This window comes from Alosa pseudoharengus, unplaced genomic scaffold (assembly GCF_046254945.1).
Source record: "Alosa pseudoharengus isolate Yale_2024_CS ecotype anadromous, Long Island Sound unplaced genomic scaffold, YU_APseudo_1.1 YU_APseudo_1.1_scf_22, whole genome shotgun sequence".
Taxonomy (NCBI): Eukaryota; Metazoa; Chordata; class Actinopteri; order Clupeiformes; family Clupeidae; genus Alosa; species Alosa pseudoharengus.
In genome coordinates this window covers 8,284,326-8,293,418 of record NW_027468680.1, presented here as the reverse complement: position 1 = coordinate 8,293,418, position 9,093 = coordinate 8,284,326, and positions in this window count along the sequence as shown.

The following is a 9,093-nucleotide window of genomic DNA, read 5'->3' as shown; positions in this document are numbered from 1 at the left end:
TTCCTTTCAATGAAGAGGCCCTTCCCTGCCTTTGCCGGTGACGTTGCGGGGAGTAAACCCCTCCGGCGAACCAATCAGAACACCGATCGAAAACTACTACACGTTTCTGGACGTGAAGACCCCGTGGGAACCAGTGAAATATCACCAGTGAAGATTTCCCTTTTGGAATACATAAAGGAAACATTGTTTATTTATCTCACGGGTATCATGTGTTCTGTTGCATTAACCAAACATGGCGTTTACGCATAGCCTACTTTGCAGCTTGGATGTTTGGTAAACAATCTGACCACGTGTCCATCGTGGTAAAACTGGCATTTCATGTTCCTTGTTATTCTAAAATCACATTATTTTTACATTTTCAAAAATGTACCATTTCAAAAATATCAAATAACCAGGGATGCTAAAGGCAAATGTAGCCTATTGTCAGTCAGGCTATGTCCTAGGTTAGGCTACACACCAGATAGGCTAATTCAAATGAATGGATGTTGAAATGCTGTAGTAGCCTAATATTAGACTATAGGCTATAGTTTATTTTTTACATTTAAATTCATGAAATGGTGGTTCATCCTGTCAGCATTGCTTCCCAGTTGTAGCCAACTGCATTGATATTAGCTCTAGTCTGGTGCCACTCTGTTCAGGGTCTGGCGTGGGTAGGGCCCGAGTCTGGTGTGGGTGTAATGGGTGCACCGCAACTGAGGACCAGGACTGTATCCCTCCTCGGTCAGGTTTGAGAAGGTTTATTCTGCCCGAGTACATGCCCAGATATAATAATTTTCTCATATCAGAGCGAGGCAACAAGATAACAGCACACACACACACACACACACACTCACTCTGTAAAGCTAAAAGAGCACATTGCATACTCAGGTGTACAGAAAGGGCTGGGCTGCTTCTGAGTGTTTAAGAAGACGGCACTTATTCAGCCATCCTTCAATACTCTACTTTCCTTGCAGGGCTGAGGAGATTCCTTTGCCCTACTCTCTCTCTCTCTCTTTCTCTGTCTCTCTCTCTTTCTTTCTCTCATGTACACACAGACACACAGGAAAATGGACACACTCCCATGCACATGCTCTCTTTTTATTCTCTGTCTTTCCTGCTCTCTCCCTCACACACACACACACACACATGCAAACACACACACACACACAATGATTGTAGCCCTCACGTGGCTAACTTGGCGTGCAGCCAGTGCCCCTGACAGTGAGATATATAATGGTTTGTAGGGAGGGAGTGCAGGGAGGAGATATATAATGGTTTGTAGGGAGGGAGTGCAGGGAGGAAGGCTGTAAGATGTGAGAGGGAAAACCTCTGGTCAATTCTACTGCTCTCCCCTCAGGCACACAGCACAGCACAGAGCATAATGCAACGCAGCACAGCACAATACAACACAACACAACACAACACAACACAGCACAGAGCATAATTCAACGCAGCACAACACAACACAGCACAACACAGCACAGCACAGCACAACACAGCACAGCACAGCACAGCACAACACAGCACAGAGCACAATAGCAACACAACACAGCAAAGCACAGCACAGCACAGAGCACAATGGCAGCACAACACAATACATCATAACACAAAACAACACAGCATAATGCAACGCAGCACAGCACAATACAACACAACACAACACAACACAGCACAGCACAGCACAGCACAGCACAGCACAACACAACACAAAATGGTTTAGTCCGACTGCAGGACAATAGGTAGGCTATGCATTTTTGTGGTTGTCAAATTGATGAAGATGTTTTCTTAAGTTGCTTGTGTCTTGTCTACTGTATATGCAAGTGTTTTGTTGATTTGCATGTGTTGTCATAAATTGCAGGTCGTTTGCACCGGAGTTGCTCTGATGAGCTGAGAATGGCCCTTGGAACTGGCTAGATAAAAGCGTCTGCTAAATTAATAGATGTAAATGTGGTGAGGATTATATATACTGTACTTAGAGTCTGGACAGATTTTTTTAACAGTGTTTAAAGGTCTCAGTGGACTAGTCCAGTCCACACGAATAGAAAGGCTGTGTCTGTGTTCTGTGTCTACTTGCATATGAATTTGTGCATGCGGTCACATAGTTTCTGCATGTAGTCATGTAGCTGTAAGTTACAGGCGTTAGAGAAACAGTGACAAGATATAGTCTTTTTCACACACACACACACACACACACACACACACACACACACACTCTCTCTCTCTCTCTCTCTCTCTCTCTCTCACACACACACACACACACACACACAGGGCCGGAGTGGGGCCACTTTTCAGCCCGGGAGTTTCAGGCCCAAGACCGGCCCACGTTTTCCATAGTGGTGGAAATTGGATAAATGAAGCAACATTTCAGCTCTTACTATCCTGTAGTTTTTATTAGTACCATGGTTCAACAAATGTGTAAAGGTTATATAATAATTCACTTCAACTGAGAAGTTAACAACAAATATTCCACTATTCCACAAGTTAAAGGAACCATATGTAAGATTTTGGCCAAAACTGGTACTGCAATCACTTTCAAATGACTGTAGAGCGGTGTATCCCCTCCTCCTCCCTCCTGACTCGAGGTTGCCAACCCGGATGCCAAAACACTACTGACTTTGTGATTAGTAGATAGGTAGAGGGTGGCGCATCAGGCCAAAACACAACATGACATGACAAAACACAACATCAACATCAGTTGAGGGCTGCAACTTCACTTTTTAAATGACAATATCCTGGCCGGACTACTGTTGTCAGTGATATAAGTATTTTAAATTAACATGATTTCTTAATGTCTAGTGACATATCAGGGCCATTTTATGATTAATTGAAATACATTTCTTACATATGGTTCCTTTAACAAAAACAGACAGAAAGAAAGAAAGCCTTTGAAATGTAGCCTATCCCACGCTTCCACAAAGAGGCATATTGAACTAATGTTTAGGCTACATGTTTTTGCATGGGTAGGCTATATTGTTCTTTGGTGATTTAGCCTACTTCTTTACTACACCCTCTTCTAAGCAAACAAGGCATATAGGTTCATCATGTAGCATAACTATTTTGCTCTTTCACTAATTTCGGGCTCATCATTTTCAGTGGTCGACTGGTTGATCTGCTGCTCAGAGGCTACAATTTTTACCGCATAGGCCTACACAGATCAAACTTCAGTTTTGTTATTAATATTTGCATACTGCAAAGTCTATGAATCGGATACAAAAGGCTAATATTTTAAGAAATGTAATATGTTGCTTGCAAATAGCTTGACAACGCTACAAACGTCCAATATTAGGCCAATAACTGCTAATAATCATTGCCTATAGGCTATCTCTCTTTACCAGTTGCCACTTTTGTCTGTAGGCCTAATCTAGCTTGGCACATTTAGCAGCATCTACCTGGCCGTTTCAGTCCCTCCTGGCCTCTTTCTACCATCCATCCTTCCTGACGCTTATGGCTACTGTAGGGCCGGCCCGGCTATCCGTATCTGAGAAAAGTTTTTGGAAAAGACGGTCTATATGGACCCAACCAACTCTTTTTGGGAGGGGAGAACTCCCTCACACGGTAGGCTACAACCCATGCAGAGGCAACGGTGCCATGCAATGAATGCGGAATGTGTAGCCTACTTTTTGAGAAGTTAGACTAACGTGACAAATGTCAATATTTTTTTCCTCGACCGGCCCAAAAGTGAAGCGGCCCACCGGGAATTCTCCCGATTCTCCCGATTACCCACCCCGGTCCTGCACACACACACACACACACAAATAGGAAGGCTGTGGTTCTATGACTGCTTTTATTTTGTGCATAATGTCTGTCACAATGTCTGTGCATCATGTAGCTCTGGCAGCTAGTTATCTGTGCCCTCATGTCAAGGGGTTTCAGCTTTGGGTGTATTTTAATTGTTCTAGCCTCAGTACATGTCATGCTGAGGTGAGTTTAGCAGGTGTCACCTTTACCTTATCAAAGCGGCTATAGGCTATTGTTGACCAGGAGCTACTCTATTGATATTGTCTATATGTGAAGAGATCAAACTCCCAATCTCCCAATAGACTTGAAAAGGTTGAATACCAGTGTAGGTATTTATAGGCTGTATTGTAATATGCTATAATCAATTAATGTAATATAAGTCTCAATTCATCAATTGCCTCCGGCCCCTTAGCATTTTGGAGGGCCCAGAATTATTTTCTGTCATAGGACCCACATTTTCTAGCAGTGCCTGGTACATGGGGTAGCTCCCAATATTTGGACTAAAAGAATGGTCGGTAACCTAATGTTTTAACAGAACAGGGTCCTCAGGCAAATCTGCAGATCTGGGTCAGGGCCATTTCACATCTTGTGCAGGTTCAGTAAATGTGCTTCATTTCAGAATTCCAGAAAAGGTCATTTTTGGATTGGAGAGAACTGTGAGTAGAAGACTATATATGTGTGATGGCTCTTGACAGTGACCTCTACTCTACCACTACTTTTTTGGGGGTGCTTGTTCTCAACTGGTGAAATGGTCCTAATTTAAAAAGGCAAGCAAAAGCAAAGACTTTGCATGATGTCATTTGATTTTAAATTAGAGCTCAAAGAAGGGCTTTAAAATGAATCTCTCTCTCTCCCTCACACTCTCTCTCTCCCTCACACACTCTCTCTCATTCTCTTCCTGTTAATCTCTCTCTCTCTCTCTTTCTGCTCTCCTCGTGACATTTACATGTATTCATTTACCAGACACTTTTATCCAAATCAACTTAATAAAGAAATAAGGAATATTTTTCAAGCTACATTGCAGAGGCGTTGTTGCAGAGCAATGATACAGGCTGTGTGTGTGTGTGTGTGTGTGTGTGTGTGTGTGTGTGTGATCAGTTATTTTAGTGCAGGAATGGCATCCCGTCTCAAGGTTTGTTTGTTTGTTTGTGTGCAGAGCAGAGCATGCAGCAGGGCCATGGGCTGCCAGAAGGCAGCTTTCCCCTTAGCTCTAACTTCAGCGGAGACGTCGAATGAGAACCAAGCCAAAGATGGAAACAAACGATGGCAAACCCATATGCTGTCAACCCCCCAAGCAGAAGGATATCCTATCTCTTTAAAGCATTTCCAGAATATGTCTCTCAAGCCGTAAACACACACACACACACACACACACACAACCAGTGAGGACACAGACAAACACCTGTCCTCTAGTAACCTCAGAAGTCTTCAGTGGACGAGGGGAAGACAAGCCGTCATGTAGGTTTTGCCTTTCTGCACTCCAGTAATGAGAGGCGCTGCTCCACATGTGGGGGCGAGTCTACTCGGAAACACACTGACGGTTCTCCTAGAAAAGGGGCCCACTCAGTGTGTTTATATATGTGTGTGTGTGTGTGTGTGTGTGTGTGTGTGTGTGTGTGTGAGAGAGAGAGAGAGACAGAGAGAAAGAGAGTTATTGTGTGTGTGTGTGTGTGTGTGTGTGTGCATGTGAGGGAGTTTGTGTGTGTGTGTCTGTTCTGAGCAAGAGCATGTGTGTGTGTGTTTTAGTGTCTGTGTATGAGGGAGGAAAGTTGAAGAGTGCTTTGTGATTCGCCTGTCACTAAAGCCCAGCCAATGGTGTGTGGGGAGGTAGTGCTGCCTTGGCTGGACTCCCATGCAGATGTGTGTGTGGACCTCGATTTCATCCGAGTCTGAGCCGCTGCCAGCTCTCCAGCCGGCCGCAGTGCCCAAGAGTGTTTTTATGGAGCACGTGCCGGTCTTCTAGGAAGCGCCTCGAGCACAACTGCGAAGAAAGGGGAGGAAAGCGAGACCTTTGAGGTCACTTCTCACCAGTAGCTTTTCAACTCCCCAACAACTTCATTTAGACCGTGAATGGGTTTATTACTTTATCTGGACAGATGACCAAAGCAACAAACATGCAGCTTTCTCTAATCAGATACTTTAACTATTTTTATTACACAGCTCTTCAGAGTGCTGCAGAAAGTTCCATTCACATGAATGGGCCTTCCCAACGTTCGGGCCTATGTCAAATCTATATAATCACAGGCAAAGTATATAATCACCGCTGTCAATGGCAACGGGTTGATTAACGTCTTTCATATCCCTCCGCAAGACGTCCATTCGCTTATTGCATGGATGGAATTTCATTGAAAGGGAACGTAAGCTATACAGCATCTTTCACACAAACACAGACGCACACACAGATGAATAGAGAGAGAGAGAGAGAGAGAAAGAAAGAGAGAGAGAGAGGGAGGAAGTATGTGACCACGTGTGTAGTAATCTTCCCAAGATCCTGGGGGTCAACTCTACATTGACACCGTCTCCATGGTGAAGTGGGAGGCGTCGTGGGCTGGGCTCTCCCAGCCAATCACATGCTGTGGAGCGCTATGACAACCACAGCACTGGCTGGTGGGGAGGTTCCTGAATCCTGACCTCTGGGTGTGTGTGCCTGACCCCATGGAGCACACACACCCGAGTGTGTGTGTGTGTGTGAGTGACACTAAGACATTCTTCTGCAGTAGCCTGCAGCCCATTGTTTACAGTGCATTGTGTGTTCAGCAGAGCCACAGGACAGTTTGTCCCTCCCTGGCCTATGCAAAGGCAGATCCTGAACCATCCTCTGTCCTGGCCCCAGCTGCCAATGATAATCAGCCATTTAGTCAATATCAGAGGAGGAGAGAGTCACATGCTCCCACCTAAATATGTCCAGAGTGTTCTTGGTGCAAATGGGTTATGCAATAGGAGGTTTCAAGTGTGAACACTGTGTAAATAGATACCTCATATTACGCATGGAGGAAATGAGGAAAACACACACTAATGCAGTATAGAAGTACAAAGTACAGTGTGAGTGTGTGTGTGTGTGTGTGTGTGTGTGTGTGTGTGTGTATGTGTGTGTGTGTGTGTGTGACTGTGTGTGTGTTTCTGTGGAAGAAAGCAAAATGTAATCTAACTCAGCCGAATATGGTGGCTATTTGTGGAGTTGACTATGCTATCTAAACATCTCTCGCACGCACCCGCATCTCCGCTACAGCTAAGCGAACAGGTCTTGGCCTGAGAGGGGAAAAACATCAGCAGTAATCCAGCTCTGATGGCATCCGACCCCAACAGAGATCTGGCATAGACATGGTGTAGACCCACATCACCATCCACCTGGCACAGACCCGCATCACCACCCAACATTACAGACCCAGATCGCTACCCACCCTGGTTGGACCCACACTCACTCCTAAGTCAGCAGCTTTGTGGGACAATGGCATTGTTCTGCTATGCAAAACTCCCATCTGTCTGTGTACCATAGGGATTCCATCTGTCCTTTAGCTGGGGTCTTTGCATATGTATGCATGAGGTGACTGCATGGGCCTTGCTGGTCAGTCTCATGAGCCTGGTGTTTGTTTCATTCCACTTCATGTCCACTTGAAGTATCTGAGTTATGTTTCTGCTTCTGTGTTTTGGCACTATTTATGATGTTTTTGGTGTTGTTGACTAATTCGGTTCCTTGGAGTGTACAGACATACACCCTCCTGACTGAGTTTCTGAGTTGCAGCAATAATGCGGAAGATACAAAGTGATTTAAAAAAGGACAAAGTTAAAAATAAAACTCATGTTTCCCATAATAGGTTTTTAAAGACAGTGATAGCCACATTCTCACAATCTCATACTGTACTTCACCGATAGTGAAAGTACATCAGCAGTTGAGACACAGACTTTTCCAGGGAAAACAGCTCAGCTATTTACTCATTAATGGTTGACTGATTCATTCTCAAGTCTAGTCTGTTCTCTATGTTTCTGCATGTTCCCCAAGTTGCTGCTAACCTCAAGAGCTACACACTACCAGGAAGGGTGTGTTCTCATGCTTTCATCAACACGCCAAACTTGGTATCCTCAATTCACACACATGTTGCTAAACTCTCACTCATAATGTAGTCAGACAGGACCCCCCCATCTATCTTTAGAAACTTATTGGATCATTCACGGACACAAGTGCTCCCACCCCCTGTGTTACATAACATCGCTCGATGGACCATGACCTTGACTGACACCCCAGGTGCCCAATCGTTTACACTGCTTGTCCCCTGGAGGCAAATGCAGTGATTGGCTGACAAGCTCACCAGAGGGAACATGCCATCTGAAATTCACCGAAATATTTCTGTGACATGTGCTATATATACTGTACTTAACAAGAATGTAGCTTCAGCAATCTGTTGCTTGAATCTTCTCTCCAACATAAGGATTGTGCAATTACTAGCTAAGTATCTATACGGTGTAGTCTATATGTTTTTTCCCTCTCAGACATATAACATATAAAATGGCAAGGTGACAGACATAAAGAATCGTTTGGTCCCTTCCAACACAACAGTTTTGAAAAAAAAAAGTGGGACACTTCAATCTAACAGTTAGACCTCCAGGACGACCTGTTGTTGAACTCTGACAGAGCAACCCTGGAGGACATCTAGGATATGACGAACACTTCCCAAACAACAGACATACATCATTGACTGTGGATCTCGCCAATGCAGGCTTAGAGAGAGAGGGAGAGAGAGGGACACAGAGCGAGAGAGAGGGAGGGAGAGAGAGAGGGAAACAGAAAGAGAGAGAGAGAGAGAGAGAGAGAGAGAGAGAGAGATTGGCACTGGCACTGGAGAGAGCCCTGCAATCTGACCCGTGCCCAGGGTCGGTGCGTGTCGTTCCCAGACCTTACTTTACCACCGCTTGCACCCTCATCCCCTGCGCCCGCCTGCCAACATCAGAGCCACAGACAATAATGCGCCCATTGAAAGGACGGGCCATCTTCCACGGAGAAGCGACCGGATATGTGCACTTATACACAACGGGCATTTATCTCCGAGGAGTGGGCAGTAATGGTGAATGAATGAGAGGGAGTTGGTGGAACAGGTGTTTTTCCCCTACCTCACTGGGTGATAGGGATTTATGGGAACTGCTACTGCAGCACTGCATGTTTCCCTTTGGAAATCATCAGAGCAATCTATCCATCGGTTTATTTATCTGCTAATGGTGGCTCACTCAGTCGAAATCTTAAATGCCGGTGACAGTTTAATGTGCTTACTGTGGCTTGATACCGTCATCATGCGACATACACAACATAATGTAACCTAACTCACACACTAGCTCAAGTCTCACCCACTAACATACATCACAAAATATTCCACCATACACACA